The 24,289-nt window shown below is 43.6% G+C and overlaps 1 long non-coding RNA gene across 2 annotated transcripts in view; it reads left to right on the top strand.

Moving 5' to 3' along the window:
* Positions 1-24,289, top strand: part of LOC123800239 (uncharacterized) — an 86,142-nt gene that overhangs the window by 46,742 nt on the left and 15,111 nt on the right. The window lies entirely within an intron of this gene.

Genomic DNA, 24,289 nt, shown 5'->3' on the forward strand with positions numbered 1-24,289 from the left:
TGTTGAGAAATAAGGCAGAGGGACTATCCTCAGCATCCTGAACATTGGCAGAAGATGGAGAAAGGGGAGGTCGGGAAAAAATAAAGGCCTGGGTACATATTTTGCTTTGAAGTTCTTCCACAGGAGAGTTGACAACAACAGGGACAGCAGGACAGCTGTTTGTCCCGTGGCTTTTGGTCAACTTCCATATTCTTTAGAGAGTGATTGCCTTAGTTTGGATTTCCTCAGGAGAAGATGCTAAGGCAAGGATTAAAGTGCATGTGTTACCGTGGGCAACACCAGTAGGGGACTGGGGACGTGCGACAGGAACGTAAGAAGACAACCAGTTCAGGGTGTTTATCAAGACAGCCACCGCTGTGGTTGACTGGAATTCAGTTCCTCTGGGGCAGCAAGTGTGGAAAATACTCCCTTGAAGTCATTCTACCCAAGGGGCAAGGAAGCTGGGGGTTTTATGCACCAAAGTTTTCACTACTCCTGGGGACATTAGTTCTAGAATATTTTGCCTGTCTGCAGAGTAGCATAGCGGGTTCGGGCAATGTGAGAGGCCTCTTAGGCAAAGGAAGGCTAGGGCTGCAGTTGGAAGCTGGGCAGGTGTAGTGAGTGGTAAGGCTGAGGGGAGGCAGGACATGCACAGATAACACTGCAACTGTGATTCCACACCTGAAAGAAATTTACAGTGGAGATGGGATAGCAGAGGACACGTACGTACACACACACACGCACACACACAGATTTGCACTTACATAAATACATAAATGTAAATTTTTATTTGTTGAGGAAATAATGCCTATCGACGGTTGGAGATTGGCACAGAGTACAGGGAAAGATCACCGTTCTATTATAGAAAAGTAAATAGCACTTGAGATTAAATAAAAGCTTGCTTTTTTTCCTGTTATCTCTGGTGTTTTCACCCCTATGGAAATGGGGCATAACAAATGGGAGATCTCGTTCTTATGACTAAACATTATTTGAAGATAAAAATACTAAAAATGATGATATGGCAATGTGGAAGTTGCTCTAAACCTGCCTGAAACTCGTGATATGTTTTTGTGATAACACCGTAAGCTACAAAAAGAGTCAAATCATTCTCATGAAATCGAACTCACTTTGTTAATGCCTATTCTAGTTTTATTAGGGAACTTGCTGCTCCGAATTATAAAGAAAAGTATTTATTTGCTGGAGTTTTTGTGAGCCATTTGCTATAAAGGGGCATCTAGTAGAGAATGCACCTTGGTGTTGATAGAGCTCCTGTCCCTAGACAATAAATGAACATAAAACAACATGTTTTCACATTTCACAGGAGGGAGAAAGTGAGGCAGAGAGGACTCTTAAGGGGCAGAATATCTTCAGCTTTTTCCATAGGGGCTATAGAAATATCCATTCCATTAACAGACACATTTGATTCAATGCTTCATTGCCCTCCTGTGAGGGAGGGAAATAGGACAGTGAGGAGTCATCATGTAGGGGCCTCGGTCAGTGGCTAATGGGGATTCCCCTGCCATATGGACGATCGGCTGTACCATGATACATCCAGATAGATCTACTCCATGTTAAAATCCCCCCACACACATAGGAGAAAGGGAAATCCATAGCAGATAAAAACCTAACAAATTGGGGCCACATAAGCTGTGGTTAAGATAATTAAGAACCAAAGGTCTACTTGAGTGACCAAGATTTATGTGAAGGTCAAAGTTGGTAGACCAACACTGCCCACAAAGATGAATGCCCAGCTATGGAATGAGCTTCTCTTGGGTTCGTGCCATGCGTTAGGCAAGAAAGAACAGGACATAACTTTGTGAATCTACAATACACAAAAAACACAGTTGGATTGAGAACTGAGTATTTTGAATGGGAGAGATCTTAAATTTTCTGCAGGTGGGATCTTGAAGAGGCATCATAGTAAAGTGGCTAAGAGCAGGAACTCTCGAGACTTACTGCTTGGGCTCAACTCTTAGTTGCACTACTCATTAGCTGTGTGACTTTGGGCAGGACACATAACCTCTCTGTCCTTCAGTTCCCTTCTCTGTAAAAGGGGATGTTCATTAGTATCTATCTCATAGAGCTCTTTGCAAAATATTTATAGTAATGTCTGGCACATAATAAGCCCTGTGTTTTTAAAATAAATACATAAACCTTATCGGAAGCACTTCCATTGTGTTCCTTCTGTATCTCAGAGAGTTTTCTGAACATTTTAGTTAAGAAAATATTTATTGAGCACTCACCGGACTGGGCATGTTCGGGTATGGGTAAAAATGAATTTCCGAAGTTTCTGCCCTTTCAGGTGCTCATGAGATAATGCCTTTTCTTTTTTTAAAAGAAAATTTTAAAAAATAATTTGAAACAATGATAGGCTTACAAAATAGTTGGAAATGTAATATAAATAATTTGTCCCCCGACCTATGTGGGAATAAGTTGTCATTTAATGCCCATCACCCCTGATACTTTAGGGTGTTTTTCCTATAAAAATAAAGACACTCTTCTCCATAAGCACAATCCAACCACCCAAATAAGGAAATAACAGTGACATATTGCTACCATCTGATCCTCAGACCCCATTCAAGTTCTGTCATTTGCTCTAGTAATGTTTTCCAGGTTGAATTTCCATGTTGAATTTGGTCACACCTTTTCTCCCCCCTCACCTTTCATGACCTTTCGAAGATGACTTTTGAAGGTTACTGGCCAGTTATTTTATAGAATGTCCTTCAATTTGGATTTGTCTGACAATCATTCATGATTAGATTTAGGCTGTGCCTTTTTGGAAACAACATGGAAAAGATTCTGTGTTCTTTTCATTGTGCCTTATCGAGTAGCACAAGATTTCAAGTTGTTCCATCCTATGATGTCCATGGTGATCTCTTGATTAAGACGGTGTCTGCCAGGCTTTCCCACTATAAGGTGATCCTTTGCTTCTCTGTAATTCATAAGTACTTTGAGAGGAGATACTTTGAAATGATATAAAAATTCTCTTCCTCATCAAGCTTTCAATTTGCTTATTTCAGAATGGACTCATTGTTTCCTGTTTCATTCAATGGATTATAATCTCTTGTCATTATAATCTTTCAGTGTTTAGTTGTCCCTGATTTGCCCAGCGGAAAACTGGCCTCTGTGTGCTCTTGACATCTTTACCCCACTCATTGAGCTCTGGTTTTCTGGCATGACAGGATAATTCCACTTATCTTGTATTTTCCCTGTTCTAGCTTTGGAATCAGGTGTTTCTCCAAGGAGCCCAGGTTTCTTTTTGTGGAGGATGGTAATTAGAGATGAATATCTAGGCACACTAGGTGTGCTCATTGTCACTGTGGGGTCATTGTTCCCAGGCCCACCGAGTGGACAGAGCTATATTTATTTCTATATTTATGTGTATTGAAAACCATTTATCCATATCACTACATCCCATTCCAATCCACTAATACACAGGCCCATCCTAGTTTCCTCCCTTTCTGCTATCCTTCAAATGTTTACTTCTCTGGTCTAGTCCCCCTATGTGTAACCAATCTCCCATTTCCACTGCTCTAGAGGCTCTCCCCTTAGATGCTTAGGCTCTGCCCCCCACTGCGCACTATGATTCCACCTGCTGGGGCTCCGACTCCCCAGGCCTGGCTCACCCTGCATGCCTCCATGTGGACATCCTCCTTCACAGGCCTGGGCCCCAGCACCCCACACCAGGCTGCCCCTCCTATGTAGAGGCCTTCCTTGCCCTGCTCAGTCAGGCTTCCTGTCAGACATTTACAGTGAGACTTACAGCATATTTTTAAAGGCTCCTCTTGGGTATATTGAACTGAATTTAAAAAACCAAGCTCATAAAAACAAACAACACCTCCTTGTAATCACATGTATTACATTTAAAAATATATAGCTAAGAGTACTAAGATGAAACTTGATTCTCCTCCTCGCCTCCATTTTTCTTTTTCTTTCTTTTTTTTTAAAGAGAAGGAGTGCGGGGTGGGGAAGGGGAGAAGGAGAGAGAGAATCTTAGGCAGGCTCCACATCCAGCTTAGAGCCAGATGTGGGGCTGGATCCCATGACCCTAAGATCATGACCTGAGTCGAAATCAAGAATCAGACGCTTAACTGACTGAGCCACGCAGGCGCCCCCTCTCTTCCATTTCTAAACTCTAAATTAAAATGACTGACAGGACTCAGCTGTGAGGCCTCAGTAGCTGACTGGTGGAGAAGGAAATGAAGGCCAGTCTAGCTAGGTTCACACCTGACTCAAGTGAATGCAAACCCAGGGGATGAGGTGGTGACCGGACCAGGATAAAAGGGGGCAGACTCTTTTCTGCCTTTATTTTCTGAGTTTTGATCTTGACTCCAGAGCCAGATGTCCTGATTAGGGGATAAATGAAGATAGGGAAATAGCCAAGGGTTCAGAAAGGGGCAACTGACGGAAGAGGCTTCTGGTAGACCAGGAGACTTCAGGGGAAAAAAAAATTAATCCAATTTTATGTAAGTGAATTTCCTCTCAACCCAGAACAGCAGGAAATGTAATCTCCCAGGAAAGATGGTGTTGAAGATCTCATTTTCTAGTTATCACTTCTCCCATGCTAGAGAAACAGTTTTACTTCAAAGGCATAGACTAAGGGATGTTCCCTGTTTATGTGACTGGATTTGAACAACTGGCCGGTGTTCTGCTCCTTTCAGGTAGAACCCCCTTGGGGGGTACAGGGCAGCCCTTCTAGGGAGCAAAGCTTCCCTGTGCCCCTGCCTGCTGGGCTGAAAGGCCTTGTGATGGGGGAAGGGAGGGGCGTTCTCCACTATACGAAGCAAATTGTTCTGGTTTTATCTTTCCCCTAAATGGATATATGCCTGGGCAGGAAGGCAAAGGAAGCAGACACTCCCTCATCCCTACCCCTCTCTTCCTCAATCTGAATCTCAGAGATTTCCAAGTCATGTCCTAGGTATTTGTTGGAATTCCAACTAAGGGAGAGTGATTCTCCATTTTACTCCAGCCCTCGTCAGTACAGCAAACCCTAACGTTCCACAAGGAATCAGGAAAATGCTACTTTGAGGAGAAGTGCTAATTTTTATTGGGCATGACTTAACTCAAACTGCATCTCTGGTTTTTTTTTTTTTTTCTTTTTAAGAAGAATCACTTCAAAATGATTAATGATGCCTGAAGCCACCAGTCTTGCTTCCTGCGGTGAAATGCAGAACTTTTGTGCATGTCTGGGTTTGTAGGAGGGTGTGCTCCAAGCTCCAGCAATAGATAGTTTCCCATACTGCACAGACAGTTGGGTCTTTGTTCAGAAAAGCTGACTCTCTGGAGGAAATGTGCTACAGAATGGGACCATATCCCCTGCAGGGAGGGAAGGCTTTGCTCCAGTTACGGAAGGGAAGTGAAATCCTTTACTTCTTAAGGTGCCAGAACAAGATTGTTGCTGGGTTAGCTGGACCCTAATCCCCCCCCCCTTTTTTTCTTTCTTTCTTTGGTGGGAGCAAGAACAATGAGGAGGGTGTCTTTGAAAACAGGAGGGATTACTGAAGGATTACAATAGAGGAATAGGTAAAACCAAAAGTCACCACCCCACTGGGATGCAGGACCTCTAGGCTGAGCTGGGGGGACGAATTCCCAGGGGAGCATCCTGTGTGTGCCTCCAGCCCATTCCCTTCTCTTCACTGAGGACCCAGAAGGGGAGAAACAGGGCAGGTGTGCAGCAACCACATTCGACATTTTTGTGAATCCTGTCTGGAAAAGAGTATGGATGATCCTTGTTTCTGAAAACTAAAGTTAAGTAGAGAATACTGTTGAGAGGTTCTTTTCCAGAATTTTGGAAGTCTAATATTTTGTCACACAAATCCTCCCCACTCCTATGCTAGCCTTTATAGCACTGTTCTGGAAAATGCAATTTGGTGAAGTGAAAAAAAAAAAAAAATCCCCTTTCTGGAGCTCAGAGCAACCTCTACCATGGTCCCTTCCTTCAATAAAGTGATTTATAGAGGAGCTGAACTTTCCATTCAGAAGGGCAGCCTGTGTGGGCTGAAGGATGAGCTTAGGAGCTACGAGGTAAGAAGTGGGAAGGGATCCCAGTGGAGCTCTGCATGTGAAGGGAGGGGTCAGCGGGAGCGTGTGTGTGCACGTGTGAACGCGCACATGCATGTGCAAGCCTTCTCTCCTCTGAGCACACTAATGCCAGCAGGTCTGTTTCCTGGGGCCCCACAATATTTCCCCACGGACAGGGGGAATCGCAAGAACAACAGAGCAGGGAAATATGAAAGCAGGAAGTTCTTTCCTGTTAGAAAAGTCAGATGTAAGAAAACGCAACAAGGCCAAAAAACAAAACAAAACAAAAAAACCCACCTCCCCTAAACTAAAAGCTCATACTGGCTCCTCTGGAGCCGAGCTGTTCTTAGGTTACATTGTGTAAACCAGGCTCTCATTTTGCAGAACTATCTTAGCATCAGCTGTGTTAGAAATTGTAAGTAATTTTGGGCAGTGTGCCCGGAGGGTCGGAGCCAGGAAGACTGATCTTTATGTTAACAGGCAGAGCACCTGCTTAGGAAATCTGGGACCGCAGGTTTTCTTCCCACGACGCCTTCTCCATGTGAATTAATCTATTAGCTGGTACGTGTGTCGATTTATTTAGGACCATGTGTGCTGACAATTGGCTTCTGACTGTAAAATATGGTCTTTGGGGAGAAAATGATTAATTGTCTGCTTTAACACGTGTGTGTGTGTGTGTGTGCATGCTTGATGACAATCACTATTAGTATGTGTGTCTACAAAACTAAAGGCAAACTAAAGGCAAATAATCCTTAGGAAACTAGAAGGTGTGAATAAATTAAAAGACTCATGGTGTCGTTTGGTCATTTGTGCCCTCTTGATGGACACAAGAGTCAAGGAAATCTCATTTCTTAATGCATTATTTCCAAATATACAACAGGGGGCAATTCACAGCGGAAAAAAAATTCCAACCTTTGAGTTTTCAATATTATAATGAAACATACCTTCTTGAAAAGAAACTGAGGGTTGTGGACCTCTCAAGTAGGTGTTGACGCTAATAAACATCTTTATGTCTCTGCCTGTGTTTGTCTTTTAAAATGCTGTTAAGTGATCATAAACTCTCCAACATGGTAAGAATGCAGAGGCCACTTGTAGAAATCCAGAAAAACAGACTAGATCATCTAATTTCCAAAACAGAAAATTTAGGCCAATTACACTTTATGAACTCTTTATTTTCCCAAATAAGGGTAGTGAAATAAAGGAAAAGGACCACTGTTTCTTTGTAGAAAGGGCATTTTAAGATAGAAGGCAGGATTGTAGGATTTCCTAAATTGAAGAAATGTAATGTGGTCAAAAGCTCCCTGCACTGCCTTCATCTTTCTCATTTTGCCTTGCTGGACATTTGGCAAACCTTTATTTTTTCTTAGGTTTTATTTTTACTTATTTTAAAAGCTTCTTTTTTTATAATGTGGGAGCAGCACATTGGAGGCTTCTAACACTGCATTAGAAATATCACGGGAGGGGCGCCTGGGTGGCACAGCGGTTGAGCGTCTGCCTTCGGCTCAGGGCGTGATCCCAGCATTACGGGATCGAGCCCCACATCAGGCTCCTCCGCTATGAGCCTGCTTCTTCCTCTCCCACTCCCCCTGCTTGTGTTCCCTCACTCACTGGCTGCCTCTCTCTGTCAAATAAATAAATGAAATCTTAAAAAAAAAAAAGAAAGAAAGAAATATCATGGGAGTCGTGCTGCTCAGAGGGAATGAAAGGGAAGAGGAGTGGGAGTGGGGTGGCCAGTTTGGAGGCCAGCTTGGCCAGGAAGGAGGAGGACAAGCTCACTGAGTATTTAAGGCCCTCTGCTAAGTGCATAGGCAATTACCTCCTGTAATTACTAGCTTCCAGAGGCTGGGGAGGAGGCCGCTTGTTTCAATTCACATATGTTCCCAGGCTGTCTACACCGGGGTTCCAGAGAGTGGCTGGGGCTGGAACCTTTATGAAGTTGGCAGTGGGAGACTTGCAGAGGAGAACGATGCTCAAAGAGGGTGTATGGGAAGCTGGAAAGGCGGGGAGGAAACTGAAGACTTAAAAATAAACTTGGTGGAGGCTGGGGGGGGGGATGCGGTGGTGACACAAAAGGCAGGAAAGTAAAGGCATCAGCCCCCTGCCGAGGGGCGGGTAACCGGAATGTGGAGCAGCCCGTATTGACTGTGTGTATTGACTAGGTGATGGGGAACTCACCCAGTGTCAGTAAAACCATCAAGATGGCACCAGAAATCTGCTTGCAGAGGGGGAAGAGGGTGGAGACTGGGTGATGAGAGCTCTAGGGAGCAGGGAAGCCGAGATGCAGGGGGTAGATAGCAGTTCCAGAAGGTAGCAGAGGGATAGCTGTGCTCTCTTTTTTTAATGGAAAGACTTGAGCATTCTTTCAATTGCTCAACAAACATTTACTGGGTGTCTACTAAGTACCAAGGATTGTGGTAAGTGCTGAAGACTTAAGAGATAAAAGGAGCAGTCTCTGCTCTTAAAAAACTCTCAGTCTGGGAACTTTGTGAGGGCGACAGAAAGGTAGACAGATAATGCTAATGTTGTGTGCTAAGAGCTCTGGGAGGGGAAAGGTCGAGGCCCTGGGCAAGGCACAGGGCAAGAAGTGTTCATCTTTACTGGAGAGGGGCAGTGGTTGGCAAGAGCGTCACAGGAGTTGAGGCTGAGCTGGGCTTTGAAGGATGATTAGGAGTTCTCTAGGCAAGGAATGGAGGAATGCGTTGCAGGCAGAGAAACAGCGGATGCAAAGGAACGGAGCGATCTTAGTGAGTTGTATGTCTGGGGTGGAGAGCACAAGGAGCGTAATGTTGAGGCAGGAGACACCTTATGAGTTTCCTACTACGCTGAAGACTTTGGATTTTAATGTGTCTGTAGATCAAGGGAAAACAGCCCATTGAAGAAAGATGGGGGGATGGTCACTGAGGGGGAAGGAGGAGAAGCTGAGTGAAGGTAAGAGTGATTTTGAGGTGGTGAGGTGGAATGTCAAGGTTGTGGGTGGGGGCTGGCCTTGATTTCCTCCACACAGTAGTTGCTTTGGCCATCTGGCTGAGGGGAAGACTGGGAGGGGGAGGGTCTGGCAGAGCTGCTCTGGGGAATTCTAGAGAGAAACAAAAGGATTGCCATATTGTCATTATTTGAGATTCACAAGACTTTCATCAGATATGTAACTGACTCTCACTGATACCATCGCCCCTACATCTGTTGTTCTGCTTTTAAATGAAGTGTGATCTTCCTTTCCAATATCCATTTTCTGCAAAGATATCAAGTGCCAGACGCATGGCCATTCTGAACAGGAGCCAAGGTATATTGATTACATATTCTCTGTCTTCTTGTTGAAACTTGTTTATATTTCACAGAGTCAAACGTCAACCAACAGGAAGGACTCTTTATGGAACAACAATTATTACTATTGGTGGGAAGTTTTCAAAGAAGAGGAAAATCGGGACAAGCATGTAAACTCACGGTCTATTTAAAAGTGAATTCCCACCAAATTTTTTATCTCAAAGGGGAAAAGGGCATAGAAAAGACAGTGAGGCTAGCACAAAGAGCGCTGCGTCTGGAGTCCAGACTGAGGTTTTTGTCCAGGTTATACCATTAATAACTGTGTGACTGTGGGCAAAGTTTATTCTTGGTTCCAGTTTGCATTATAGTTTTTCTCTTCCTACCCCTGCCAGCACAATTACAGAAATGTATTAATAAATTAGAAACTTAAGACTTCTAATTTATGATTTTATAGATGTAAATCAACTGCAGGAAATCATTCTAAATTCTACTCTTGTTCCTAATTTAGAAAACAAAATTGATGAACGTGCGTTTTATCAGTTCATGAAAGTGAAGTCTGCTCCGGGGATTCACTAGTTTCTACCTTAAGGGAGAAGGCGAGAGGAGAGCTGAAAATGACAAAACCAGCATGTGGAGAATCAGAGTGACTCACCGTAGGAGCAGGTTGGAGAAACTTTATGTGGTAAAAGCAGCATAGGCTTTGCAGATGTCTGATGCTTGCTGATGTTATCCACAATGACTTTAGCACATCATTTACATAATTTGTGGCAAGTTTTCAAATAGAAGGAAATTTGTGAGTTCTTTTGCCGCATTAAAAAAAATGGTCAAGAAAAAAGGAGGATAGTCTTTTCACAAGGATAACGCTGATAGGACCTGCTCATGCAAAGGACTTTTTGTTTTTTAGGAATTAGCTTGATGGTAGGCAGAATAAGGTCCCCTGCCCTCCAAAAGAGATCAGGTCCTAATCCCTGGAACCTGTGAATGTGTGGGCCAAGGGACTTTCGCAGAGGTGATTGAGTTAAGGATCTGAGATTAGAGATTCTCTTGGATTGCCCAGGTGTGCTCAGTGTCATCACAGTTCCCTAGCAGAGAAAGGTGGGAGCGTCAGAGTCAGAGAGGAGAAGATGTGCGGACAGAAGCGCAGGGCAGAGTGATGCCATTGTTGGAAGCAGGCCCGAACCGCTGAGCCAGAGAAGCAGATGGCCTCCAGACTGAGAAAGGCAAGGAATGGATTCTCTGCTAGAGCCTCCAGAAAGATGAAAGCCCTGCCAACACCTGGATTTTAGCCCTTCAGGGCCCTTTTTGGACTTTTGATCTTTGGTGTGCTAAGACAATAAAGTTGCGTTGTTTTAAGCTGCTAAGTTTGTGGTAACTTGTTACAGCAGCGATAGGAAACGAATACGAAGCTGGCAAGTGGTCCTGGTCCTTTGGGCTCTATCCTCCTGGGTTATAAACTCCTTCTGCATGCCCTTTATTCACCCTGAATTCTTTTTCCTCATAGCCCTGGTCACTCTCTTGTAATTGCCCTTTTAATTTTTTGTCTCCTCATTAGAGGTGAGATTTCTGAGGGCAGGGAATGTCTTACTCCCTTGTGTCTCAGCTCTTGGGTACAGTGCCTACCGTGGAGTAAGAACATAGCCACTAGTTGAGTGAACTGGCACAATCAGTGTCAGGTAGGGAATTTTCAAATGGATCCAAAGGGTGGGATGGATCAAAGGAAGTAGATCTGCCATTTCTGGCTTGGTAAGATCTGGGTGTCAGATCTTATCACCTTTGGTGATACCAACTGAAGGTGAGAATGTTGTGAGGGAATGTGAAGAAGTGTCTTTTTATCCCCAGACTCCTTGGTTCTGGCCATTTTCTTGCCTCACACTGTGGTCTACTCAAGTCTGGCATGAACAGTTGACTTGTGTGGGTGACTGAACCTGAGTGGGCTGTGAGCCCTTCTGAGGTGACCCATCCAAGAAAGATCTTTGTCAGGTCTTAACTCACATGGCCCTATGTGTATGTGTTCCTCTTTGATGCTCTGTGCTGAGTTTCTTGGAGTTAGACCTTCTGAAGACTGCCCTTAACTTCTGCCCTTTGGCCTGGGCCTTAGCACAGCCTTCGGACCTTCTTTGACCTCTAGAGCAAGGACAGTCTTTTCTGTTTGGACCCCAGTGGCACCTTCTTTGAGCTTTTGGCTGAGCTCTTGTGAGAGTTGTCTTCTGCATTGCTGGGGTCTCACTGGGGATTTTGCTTCCTATCTTCTTCCTCTGCACTGGACAACACTTGAAAGGCTGCATGTGAATGCCATACTTTTGGTGATTCTAAGTCTGCCATTCTTGGATTCCTGCCCTATAGATGCCGCAGAGGGCCTGTTCCTCATTCCTGCCCTAATCCTGTTTCTCTTCCATTTGGGAGCCACCGGCTTTGCTGCCCTCTTTTTGCCTTCTCTTTCCTGGATGACTTTATCAAAGAAACTACATTCAGCTTTTTCTAGCATTTTCCCTTTCAGCACCAACCACCCAGGTGGCCCACCTAAGACCTATTGGTCTACCCAGCCTGTCTTCCTTTCTCCTGCTACCATGTGACTGTTTGGGAGGACACACCACACACTTTCACAATGAAGCTTCAATCTTCCCCAAAGAAGTCCCTAGGGGGTTAAAAATTCGTCACATTTACAAGTACTAAAGAAAGAACATGGGGGTCTTTGGCTGCAACTCCTGTCACTGTGCTGATTGCCAGGGTAGAGTTAGCTAATGGTGAGGAGGGGCTGCCCACCTCCTCTCTCACCAGGCTAATGGCAGCTCTTTCAAAGACACATGCTAGATTGAAAGAATGGCCTTCTCTGATAGAGGAAGACATTTTTGGTAAATATAATTAAAATCAAATGGAGGCCAGGTAACCCTAAGAATGGAAAATAAGGACTTGAACAGATATTTGTACACCCATGTTCACAGCAATATTCTTCACAACTGCCAAACGTGAAAACAACCAAAATCTCTATCAATGGATGAACAGATAAACACATGGGGTATATATACACAATGTGATATTCTTCTTCTTTAAAAAATGAATTCTGATACATACTATAATGTGCTTCATCCTTGGAGACATGATGCTAAGTGAAATAAGCCAGACACCAGAGGATAATTATTGTTGGATTCCATTTCTATGAGATACCTAGAAGAGTCAAGTTCATGGAAAGTAGAATGGTGGTTACCAGGGGTTTGGGGGTGGTGAGGGGAATGAGGAGCTGTTGTTTCAAGGGTACAGAGTTTGTTTGGCAAGATGACAGAGACAGAAGGTGATGATGATTGCACAACAATATGGATGTACTTCATGCCACTCAACTATACATGTAAAAATGGTTAAAATGGTAAAATTAAGGTATATTTGACTACAATGAAAAATATCTTAAAAATAATATGGAAATCATGGTTTGGTGGTTTTTCCACAATTCACATTCAGTTTTTTGGTTAAGGGTACACATAAAAATGTCAGTGCACCGAAATTGTTGAAAGAGATCACCTATCCATGTGGTTCCCATTCTGTGTACTTTCCTCCTCCCAAGTACTGGTGAGAAAAGCTTCCTTAACCAGTACTCAAGTATGCCCTCCTACTAAGTAATTTTTTCCTGTGACTTTAGCACACTAATCTAGGAAAGAAAACGTGTTGAATGAGTCGAATGTGTATTTGCAAAAGTTACCAAATAAATTTGGTGACCGTGGCAACTCCTTGGAGCTGTGCTGGGTAACCTAGATTTTGCAATTCATGCACTCGCATTATAGAACACTTCTGTCCTGGGCTCCCTTACCTCACATTGGAAGTACGTGACCTCCAGGTAGCCGGTGCTCTGAAAGACAGCTTTGACTGAAACAAAGCAAGCAGTCTGATTCTTCTTGGCTTAGGTAATTTTGTGGCCGATTGTTATGTGGAACTTTTGAAAGAGAAATACCATTTGCTTACCCCAGGAGTGGGAGCTTGTTGTTTGGGGGGCATAAACACAGATTTGATGGCCAGATGCCGTGAGGACCCTGTGGGTTTGTTGGGTGATGCCAGCAAGTCTGTGCCAGCATGGGGCGGTTGCGATGTGCAGGGGTTGCCATCATAGCTGCCCAGCCTTCCCGGGGCAACCCGGCTTGTATTCCTTTTCATAATTTGGGTACAGGCATGGTGAGAATGGAAGCACCTCTTAAATGCAATTTAAAATAAAAATATCATAAAATTGATTTCAAGAACCCCCCAAAATTCTGCATTTTGCCCTAGTGATTAATTCAGAACTATTTTGAAATATCCAGTAGTAACTCTTTTATACTATTCTTCCTTCCTTTCTCCCTCCTTCGTTGCCTCCCTCCTCCTTCCACCCTTCTTCCCTTCCTTTTTTCCTCCTTTCTTTACTCTTTGCTTTGTTTTGTAATGCATGCACCCAGAGTACTGTTTTGTCTGCCTTTCGTGTCATCCAACGCTGCCAAAATACAACTATCTGTCCTACTTTGTTGTCGTGTCTTTAGGTGAGAATTAGAGGTGGCTACAATAATATGGAATGGAAGATGTAGAGGGTGCTGGAAGAAGTTGGCCTAATGGTTGGTAAGACCTATTTGAAAATAGAGCAGATGGGGGGGTGGTGGAGGCATCCTCCCTGACCAGTGTTTTCTTTCCTGTCAATGCTTTTCCTCAACTCCTGCACACCAAAGCCTTTCCTAGCAGGAAATGAATGGGACAAAAGGAGAATGGGAAGTAATGTAGTGCTTTCTCTTTCTCCTTGAAATGGCTGGGTGGCCTAGGTGGGGACAGGGCATCGTGCTTCTACCTGGTGGATACCTTGCCTATGAAGAGCCAGTGGATCCAATGAGACCAGAAGGTTAGGATAAAGGGAGCTCCCTCTCCAGGACTTTTGTTACCACTTCCAGGAGAGACAGGAAGAGGGCTGTCTGGTTTCTTTCTAGGTTGTCCATATGACTTAGACTGGCAGAACAGTAAAAGGGGTAGACATGCCATCCCTCAGTGAAGATGACGTATTTGACTGGCTCTTTCTTAATGACCCAAGTGGAGGTTTTGGTTTGGGTGATGAAAAACTCTTCTAGCAGTGTTTGAAATGTTGCTTAATATCAGTAGGAGTAATCATCCTTACAGCTAATAGGCCAGCTAAGTGCTCTTTCTGCATCATCTCATTTCAGCTGTAGGACGCATTCCTGTTGTCTTTTCAAACATGTAAGATAGGTACTATCATTATCCAAATTATACACGGTATCTCCATTTTACATATTGAAACTAAAATAAGTTATTTGCCTAAGGACAGGGTGACTAAGAGGCAGACTTTTCATTATAAGTCTATTTATTGCCTCCTCCTTTTACTTAACACTGTTGATTCTTATATTTTGCTAAGAAATAACGAGATCCACCATGTACATCAAGAAACAAAGTAAAGTCTTGGTTGAAAGCTACCTCTGGGAATTTGCTGCAGGTGGGTGAGGAGAGCTAGCTTGTCTGAGTCAAACTTATTGCCAGTTAAAGCAGGAAGTACTTCCCATAATCTGGCATAAAACAGATTTGATTTAATTTTATTGGGATGTGGGGTGACCGTGAAAAAGAAACAATTTAAGATGTGGTTTTCTGGAGGTGGTAAGGAGATCATAAAGTTTCTTTCTGAATGATGTTTTAGCTTGGGCAATAACAGAAGTTGTACAGTTTTGAATTCTGAATAAAAGGAAAAGCCAATATTACAGTGTTAACTAAGGACACAGACCTACCAGTGAGGCAGACAATGGCAGATGGTAGCCATCAGCTGGAGAGCAACCAGCTTAGAGCCCCAGGGGGAAGTGAACCCCACTGTAAGCACTCTCTGGCTGTACTGGTGATCCTCTGCTGCCTTCCCTCATTTTCTGCTCTGTGCCCTGGGAACCTGGTCTTGAAGACCACCCCTTCTGGGCTCTCTTGCACTCTGTCTTCCACTTGGGTTTGGTCAAGAGCAGGAGAGGCTGGGGTATTTCTTCTTTGCTCTCTCCCTGCTTCGGTGAGGTCTCCAGAAGTTATTACTTTCTCTTGGAAGTCAACTCCACCAGGCAGCTTCTCCTCAATGGTTCTAGCCCAAAATGTGCCCAGGTATCACGACTTTGTCTTCATGTTCCCTCAGCCACTGGGGTTGTAATAGTAACAGCTGTTGCTGGTCCAAAGATTCCTCTTCATCCCTGCGAGTTCTCTGTGTGGCCACACCTACCTAGGAGGCCGCTTCATCGCACCTCTCCTTTTGCTCCACCCATGGTGGTTGATGTCTATTTATCACGAATGATAGTGCTTCTAAAATGGAATGTTCGTATGTGTCACCTGGGATCTGGTTCAGATGATTCTGACTCAGTAGATCTGGGGTGGGGCCCAAGAGGTGGCATATCTAACAAGTTCCCAGATGATGCTGAAGCTGCTGGTCTGGCGAGTGTGTTTTCAGAAGGAGGAAACAATAGCACTTCCCTCATTAACCCTACTGTCATAGCTGTTGGCAAGCATGGCCCAAGAGAGGAAAATACTGACTCTCACTACAAAACCCAGTAAACAAAAATGTAGGCTTCCACTTATCCTGAGAGTCAGGCATGGGTTGATGTAAAAGCGAAACAAAAGACATTTTGCTCTTTAGGTTTGGCTCCCCACCACCCTCCTCCACGCGCGTGTGTGTGTGTGTGTGTGTGTGTGTGTGTGAGAGAGAGAGAGAGAGAGAGAGAGAGGCAATTGAAGGATTTCTAGAGTCCCCTGATTAATGAATATTTGTGGGTCATTCTATAAAATCTGAGTTTAGATGCTGGGACAGGGAGGGTGGCATGGAGATACAGAATAACAGCTTGTTTTCTCAGACCTCAGATTGGCAAACTATGGCCCAAACGCCAAATCTAGCACACCACCGAGATTTGTAGATGAAGCTTTATTGTAACACAGCCACATTCATTAGCTTCTGTATTGGCTGTGGCTGCTTTTACCCAACAATGGCACTGTTGAGTTGTTACTACAGAGACCCTATGGCCGCATAGCCGAAAATGTTGACTGGCTGTTCACAGAAAAATGTGCTGATTCCTGCTTTAGACAATCATGCAGAGTTTCTCAAGAATTTAGTTCCCTGAACAAAATGAATCTTAAGAATCATCTTGTCTCATTTTACAGATGGGGAAATGAATACCCACATTCTTATCCATATTCTAAATGGATACCCAGTTAGCTTAAATCTGTGGTTTTAAAAAGACACATGGGAAAAACTGGAAGGAATTTGGAGAAGAAAAAACTATTAGATGTCCTTGAGGAAAGCTGAACTCTAATGTTAGAAGTTGAAATTTAAAAGGTATGACAATTATCTCTAGGTTACCAGAAAGTAAGCTGAATGGTTACTCTCTATTTCCACATAGGAAAGGCCTTCCCACCTGTAAACAGGGCAGAGGTTGGAATTACATTCCCAAGGCAGGTCGGGGAGGTTGGGATAGCTGCTTCAAATGATGAAGGCTGAGATTGATGAGCTTTCTGAGGCAACGCCTGAACTTGTCATTCATTTATTCACTACCAAAGAGAAGGAAAGCAGGGACCCAAGGCAGGGGTATGGCAATTTGGTAGCCTTTCACGCACCCACACATGTGCGCACACCATATTCTGTTCTATCTCTGGCCATGCTGAAACTCATCTTGAGGCTAGTCACCTGCCAAACACTGCTATAAGCCTTTGTCATCTGTGTTGAAGGATCCCTTCGGGCTTACGGACTCTGAGAGCGGAGCAATGGAGCTATCATCTTAGTGCCTTTAAAAATGTCTTCAGTGATAACTTGGAGGGCTTATAGATTACAATAGCACTCACATCCTTTTCATTTGAGAACAGAAACAAAATGTGCAAAATTTGGATTTGTCACAGTACATGACATGGCCTAATGTAGTCATTGCTAATGGGAAAGTCCGCTACAAAATTATTGGGTAGTTTTTTTTTTGTGGAGGATCTTTCTTGGGGATGCTCTAAGCGCCTGGCAGACTCACCTCTCTCTAGGCTACATAGAGAATGCACAGGTCTCCTATTGTAAGTCTGAGCTCTGAATGGGGAAGAGGTAAGAGCTATGTATTATTTCATTTCTATATTTCCAGTGCCTCAGGCAGTCTTGCACATTATAGGTGCAGGATAAATGTTTACTTCTTGCTGGGGGTGGGGAGAGTAGCAGGTATGCATTAAATTGTAGCATTCAACCTTTTGTGGCGAGCCGCCCAGTATGGACAATTAAGCGGTATGATAACAAGGACTGGCTCTGAGATAATGTGCTTCCCAGTCGAGGCACTCCTGCCCTTCCCTTTGCATAGCAAGGTCATCGTTGTTTAGATCTGCTGACAGGTGGGAATTGCATAAGCAGCACATACTGTCCGTTCACACTGATGTCTTGACAATAAGGCTGGAATTTATATCAAGCCTTTCATCTTTGAAGTCCAATGTTCTAACTCTAATCTTTATAACTTCCTTGTGCAGTTGGAGAGTTTTTTTTTTTTTTTAATGATTTTTTATTATATTATGTTAGTCACCATACAGTACATCCCCGGTTTCCGATGTAAGGCTCAATGATTCATTAGTTCTGTATAACACCCAGTGCACCATGCAATACGTGCCCTCTTTACTACCCATCACCGGTCTATCCCATTCCCCCACCCCCCTCCCCTCTGAAGTCCTCAGTTTGTTTCTCATAGTCCATAGTCTCTCATGTTTCATTCCCCCTTCTGATTACCCCCCCTTTCTTTATCCCTTTCTTCCCCTACTGATCATCCTAGTTCTTATGTTCCATAGATGAGAGAAACCATATGATAGTTGTCTTTCTCTGCTTGACTTATTTCACTTAGCATTATCTCCTCCAGTGCTGTCCATGTTGTAGCAAATGTTGAGAACTCGTTCTTTCTGATAGCTGAGTAATATTCCATCGTATATATGGACCACAACTTCTTAATCCAGTCATCTGTTGAAGGGCATCTCGGCTCCTTCCACGATTTAGCTATTGTGGACATTGCTGCTATGAACATTGGGGCGCATATGGCCCTTCTCTTCACTACGTCTGTATCTTTGGGGTAAATACCCAGTAGTGCAATGGCTGGATCATAGGGTAGCTCAATTTTTAACTTTTTAAGGGACCTCCACACTGTTTTCCAGAGTGGCTGTACCAACTTGCATTCCCACCAACAATGTAGGAGGGGATCCCCTTTCTCCACATCCTTGGAGAGTTTGTTTTAATTTCATTTTTTCTGGTAGTGGGGGAATGTGACCGAGACATAGGTTGAAGGACCTGCTCAGGAACTCTGAATAGGTCAAGGCCAAGGTGGGAATGGAGCTGGATTTTTTTTTTTTTTTAAGATTTTATTTATCTACTTGTCAGAGAGAGAGCACAAGCAGGGGGAGCAGCAGGCAGAAGGAGAAGCAAGCTCCCCGCTGAGCAAGGAACCCAATGCCGAACTTGATCCCAGGACTCTGGAATCCTGACCTGAGCCTGAAAGCAGATGCTTATCTGACTGAGCCACCCAGGCATTCTGGAGCTGGACATTCTGTAGCTCATTTTGTAGCGGGACATTTTGTAGTCTTTATTTGCTTTTTCCCAGTGAAAAATTGGGTAAATGCAGCATGCCTTTTTAAAAAATTATAATTTTTTAGTTTTAATTCCAGTATACTTAACATAATGTTGTATTAGGACAGACAGGCTTGCGATGCTTTTTTTCTCCTGTGTTCCAAATATGTTTAGAGTCACAGAGACGGAAATCAAAGAAATTGCAAAGTCTATATTTTTAAAAGTCTCTTCTAAAATGCTTGTAAGGTCTTTGGTCCAACGGCTGGATTTAATTTGGAGCTTAGAGTATAGTCCTCATCCTTACTTTCCCTTCAGCCTGGCTTTTCTTCCCAGCTTCCCATCTGATCTTCCTTTCTTAAAGTAACTATTAAAATGTCTCTGTTACAACTCATAGGCTTATGATGCCTTGGTGATTACTAGCCAAACTCAAGGCTTTAGGCAGATTACTGTCTCTCTGATCATAACACAGACCCTGAGGTTTGACTCAGCAGCTACTGTTGAAAACTCAAGACTTTATAATTAAAACATGATGATTATTTGGAGGACATTATAGAATTGCAATACAATTTAAAAATCAGTCTCTGTAAATAATGAAACCTAAGGTGGTCTTGTTACAGAGCAGATAGAATAATACATGTAAGGCGAACAGAGACTACCAGCTTCTCAAAACAACTCGACACTCAATCCGCAGAACATCTTTTGCAGATAAGGGAATATTTGGACTTTGCAGAAGGGACACCCAGGAAGCTACAGGACTTGACCGGAAGCCATGGTTGAACTGGACATTCCGTGAAAGGCTGTTCTTCAGACACATAAGCCTCATTGCATGGTTGCTCAAACTTTGCCCTCTTTCACAGTTACAAAATCAAACATAAGCAAGAAGAAAACTGATTTTAACTTTAACAAGTTTATATCTGATGCAAAATAAAAATGCAGTTAATTTACATCAGAGTGAATCCTTGCCTTTTGCCAGCCTTTTTTTGTGATGACAGGGCAGAATGCTGCACACATTGGGTGATGCCCGAGGCATAGCAGCTTCTCTGAAGCTCCTGCCCCTCACGGTCATTACCATTCCTCTAACAGTTCAAGGCAGTGGTTTGAGGTAAGACTTTGCTACCAAAATGCATCTTGTTAAATTGCCTAGAGTAACAATATGACCTGAAAATGTAGGACATGACTCATCAAAGCCAGACAATCTTGTCTAACAGACATGATTTCCTTCTCTCGTGGCCTCTGTGCTATGTTGTAGCTGTGAAATGTAAGCATTTTAAGATGAAGTCAATTGTTTTCACCCTTTGCTAACTCATTAAATGGCATTCCTTCCCTTCAAAAAACTTCCCATTCAACAGCCTTTAAATTAATAGAGAGAAAGATTGAAACAGATTCTGTAGAAACTAAGGCACATATTGAATCAAGATATACTAAGTATGGGGCGCCTGGCTGACTCAGTTGGTTAAGCATCTGACTCTTGGTTTCGGCTCAGGCCATGATCTCAGGGTGGTGGGATCGAGCCCCAGGCTCCGTGCTTGAGGGGGAGTCTGCTTAAGATTCTCTCTCTCTTCCTCTGTCCCTCCCCCTGCTCACTCACGCACACTCTCTCTCTAAAAATCAATAGATAAGTGAAAGCTTTAAAAAATATATATAAGTATACTGAAGTTTTAGATTCATAAGAATAGGTGATTATTGCCTATATTGGAAAAAAGATGAAAATTTGAGACTTTATCTACATGTATTTTCACCTGAAGATTCTGTAAAATACAATACTTTTTAAAAAATGTGACTAAGGGGCGCCTGAGTGGCGCAGTTGTTAAGCGTCTGCCTTCGGCTCAGGGCGTGATCCTGGCATTCTGGGATCGAGCCCCACATCAGGCTCCTCCACTAGGAGCCTGCTTCTTCCTCTCCCACTCCCCCTGCTGTGTTCCCTCTCTCACTGGCTGTCTCTGTCAAATAAATAAATAAAATCTTTAAAAAAAATTAAAAAATAAAATAAAAAATGTGACTAAGACAGTCTTACATGACATAAAATGATCACGAAGACAGAATTCTGTAAAAAGATGCTGACCTTAAGAAACAAGAGGTTTCTTAAGCCGAAGGCAGATGCTTTAACGACTGCGCTACCCAGGTGCCTCAACAAGAGGTTTCTTAAAATTATTCTTTATTTTATGCTGAACCAGTTGCTTTAAATTTTCATTTCTTTAATATCAAGGAAAATCTGTTCACATTAATAATTTCTGACCATACCATGAAAGTAATAACACCAGCTAATCTCCAAAGTGTTAGGCATTGATCAAAAAACTTTCCATTTACGATAACCCAATGGAGAAGGTAGAGCTGCCATCCTAATTTTGCAGATAAGGCAACTGAGGCTCAGACTAAAAAACATTGGTAAGTTCATTAACTAGTATGTGGGGACATCAGGATTAGAAGCTGGACACCCCAGCTCCAGAGTGTTAGTGGACATTCATAGCGATCACCTCAGCAAACCCCAGGGAGGTGCCCTTTGGTCCAGGGGTGAGGTGGGGAGTATTGAAGATGGGTTACCCAGTAACTGGACAATGTAAGGAAGAAGTCCTCAGTGAGGAAAATGAAATGAAACGGACTTTGAGGGTAAAGTATTTACGATAAGAATAATGACTTACAGTCAGAGATAATGTTTTTTTTTTTTAAAGATTTTATTTATTTATTTGACAGAGAGAGACAGCCAGCGAGAGAGGGAACACAAGCAGGGGGAGTGGGAGAGGAAGAAGCAGGCTCCCAGTGGAGGAGCCCGATGCGGGGCCCGATCCCGTAACGCCAGGATCACGCCCTGAGCTGAAGGCAGACGCTTAACGACTGCGCCACCCAGGCGCCCCCAGAGATAATGTTTTGACTTAAGTTTATGATGAGCTATCCATGACTGGTTTTAGATTCTGCCATGAAACCTGGGTTTGACAAGGGGAGAGGGAAGAAGGAAGAAGAGTGGGCGCTGGGAGAATGATGAAGGCAGCACCGTCATGGTTTCCCATCACTTAAAGATCTGTTCTAGACCCGGGCCTGAGGCTCTGTTTTATACCCCTAAGGTGCATCAAAGGACGTGTTTCTACCTTTACCATAATGTGCACTAGATACGTACATGTGCACTATAGGTGTTGAAGAGGATTTCAAATTCTCACATACTGTACATCTCTAATGGAATGATTATAGCATCTGAGGTGACTTGTAATCATTTATTAAGAGCTTATTTTAATCATCCCTTTTAAAAATGCACAGAAAGATTTTTTCAAAGGGAGAAACTACCCTGGAGTAGAAGCTGGGTAGAATTTGAAACTGAGCCCAGTTGACTTCTCGCTGCTTAGGTCTTATCTCTCAGAGCCAGGGATGAAAGGCAGAAAGACCAGTCTCCTCCCTATTTGTTTATTTCTTGGCCTTCTTGTCCTGTCTGATGCTTTGCCCCCAGAGCTCAGCAACTGTATTTATTTCCCATCTGCTTCCTGCTCTCTAGACAGTCCGAGACAGGCTGCTCACCAGCCAGCAGTCACAGACAGAGAGAAATAAATATTGTAGTGTGCATAAAACCCATGGTAGCAGGCAAGGACCACCAGCAGAAATAAAGAGCCTGGCCTCAGAGACAGATTCAGTTTGGGAGGGGATTAAGAAACAATGTTCTTTGCCGTTAGGCAAGGCTGGCTTGTTGGGAGGCCTTTGTTAGAATCAGGTCTATTGTTCTGTTCCTTCGTCAGACTCGTTAGCATCTTTGGCAGTAGACGATAGCATCGGAGCCATTGCTTCAGGTTTTTTTCCTTTTTTTGGTCATTTCGACCAGTACTTCCAGATGTCAGGCCATCACAGTCTTGTGAAGAAGAAAGTAAAAGTAAGTGGGGTGTGTGTGTGTGTGTGTGTGTGTGTGTGTGTGTGTGCCCGCGCGGAAAGGAAGGGGGCGGAGCTCTTTAGGATTGCTAGTTCTTGTTTCGCCAAGGATGGTCGTTGAAAATCTCATCATTGTTTCATATGTGAAAGGGCAATGTAATCCCGAAGAGCAGGGAGCAGGCCCATCCTTCCTGAGAGACGCAGTCAACAGCTCTAAACTCATACATGTGTTTTGAAACATGGAATTAAAATTTTGGAATGTAAAATGACGAAGGAACATTTTACTCATGTAACTTTTCAGATCCCTGTTTACTTGTTACAAGTTTGTCTACTTGAAGATTTGTGTTCCACAATATGAAATGGAACCCCAATATCCAGTTTCTAGGAGCTACATTTAAAAACCATATTCAGTGCCAAAATCCAGTTTCTCAAAACGACGTCCGTGCAAATGGAAACCTTGTTCCTGGTGTTATTTCACTGAACTTGGAATATCCTGGGCAAGGTGGTACTTGTGGGTGCCTGAGGCCATGAAGTAATTTGGAACCACCTTCCCCCTGTAAGATTTACACTCACCCTTTTTTAAGGTGGGGGGCGGGACAGGGGTGGTCATTGAGTTAAAGAAGGATGGAGAAGAAAGATTTGTGGTGGAACTTAGTCTTGCTTTGATTGATTTGAGCAATTAAATGCTGCCTACTCCACAAAATCCTATTCCACAAAACCAAATCCTTAGGTAGCAGGATCGGTTACTCTCCTATGAAGACAATCAGGGAGACATCTCCTGTGATTTGAACATGCTCACAGAGGGCTGCACCAGCCTGTTCCTTCTGGTAAATACAATTTTCTTTGTATTGTTTCATCTTAAGTGATTTTGAGTGGCACAAGAGGTTGTCACTTGGGAAGGACATTATGCTGGCCCACTTCTTCACAGGGTCCAAATCCTGTGTAGGCCCCAAAAAATCAAGAAGCAAGAGCCACCTGGGGTGCCTGGGTGGCTCAGTCGTTAAGCGTCTGCCTTTGGCTCGCGTCATGATCCCAGGGTCCTGGGATCGAGCCCCGCATCGGGCTCCCTGCTCGGCAGGAAGCCTGCTTCTCCCTCTCCCACTCCCCCTGCTTGTGTTCCCTCTCTTGCTCTGTCTCTCTCTGTCAAATAAATAAAATCTTAAAAAAAAAAAAAAAAAAAAAAAAAAAAGAAGCAAGAGCTACCTGACCAGTTGCTTCTTCTGCCTTCTCTCTGGGCTGGGGGAGAACAGGAAGTTGCAGACCAAGTGCCTGGCCAGTGCAAAGTATGTGCAGGGATGCAGGGAGGCAGGGACCTCTCTGCAAGAGGCACGGTGACATAGTGAAGCCTAGAACACAGCAGACAAGACTATCTGGGAGAAATTTATCTGACACGGAGCTTGCATTTTTCATCTCTCTCAGTCCTGGACCAGAATTAGGGAATCACTGATTTAGAGGTTGTTATGGGTTGAATTGTCCTACCCCTACCCCAATTTCATGTGCTGATATCTTCACCCCCACTAGGTAGCTCAGAATGTGACTTTGTTTAGAAATAGAGTCATTGCAGATTTATTTTGTTAAGATGAGGTCATGTCCTTGACTTGGTTTCTGGGCAATCCATGGCCACGCTTTTCATTCTCCATTACC

The sequence above is a fragment of the Ursus americanus genome, chromosome 5 (assembly GCF_024610735.1).
Source record: "Ursus americanus isolate L20-20 chromosome 5, mUrsAme1.1.p, whole genome shotgun sequence".
NCBI classification, from domain to species: domain Eukaryota; kingdom Metazoa; phylum Chordata; class Mammalia; order Carnivora; family Ursidae; genus Ursus; species Ursus americanus.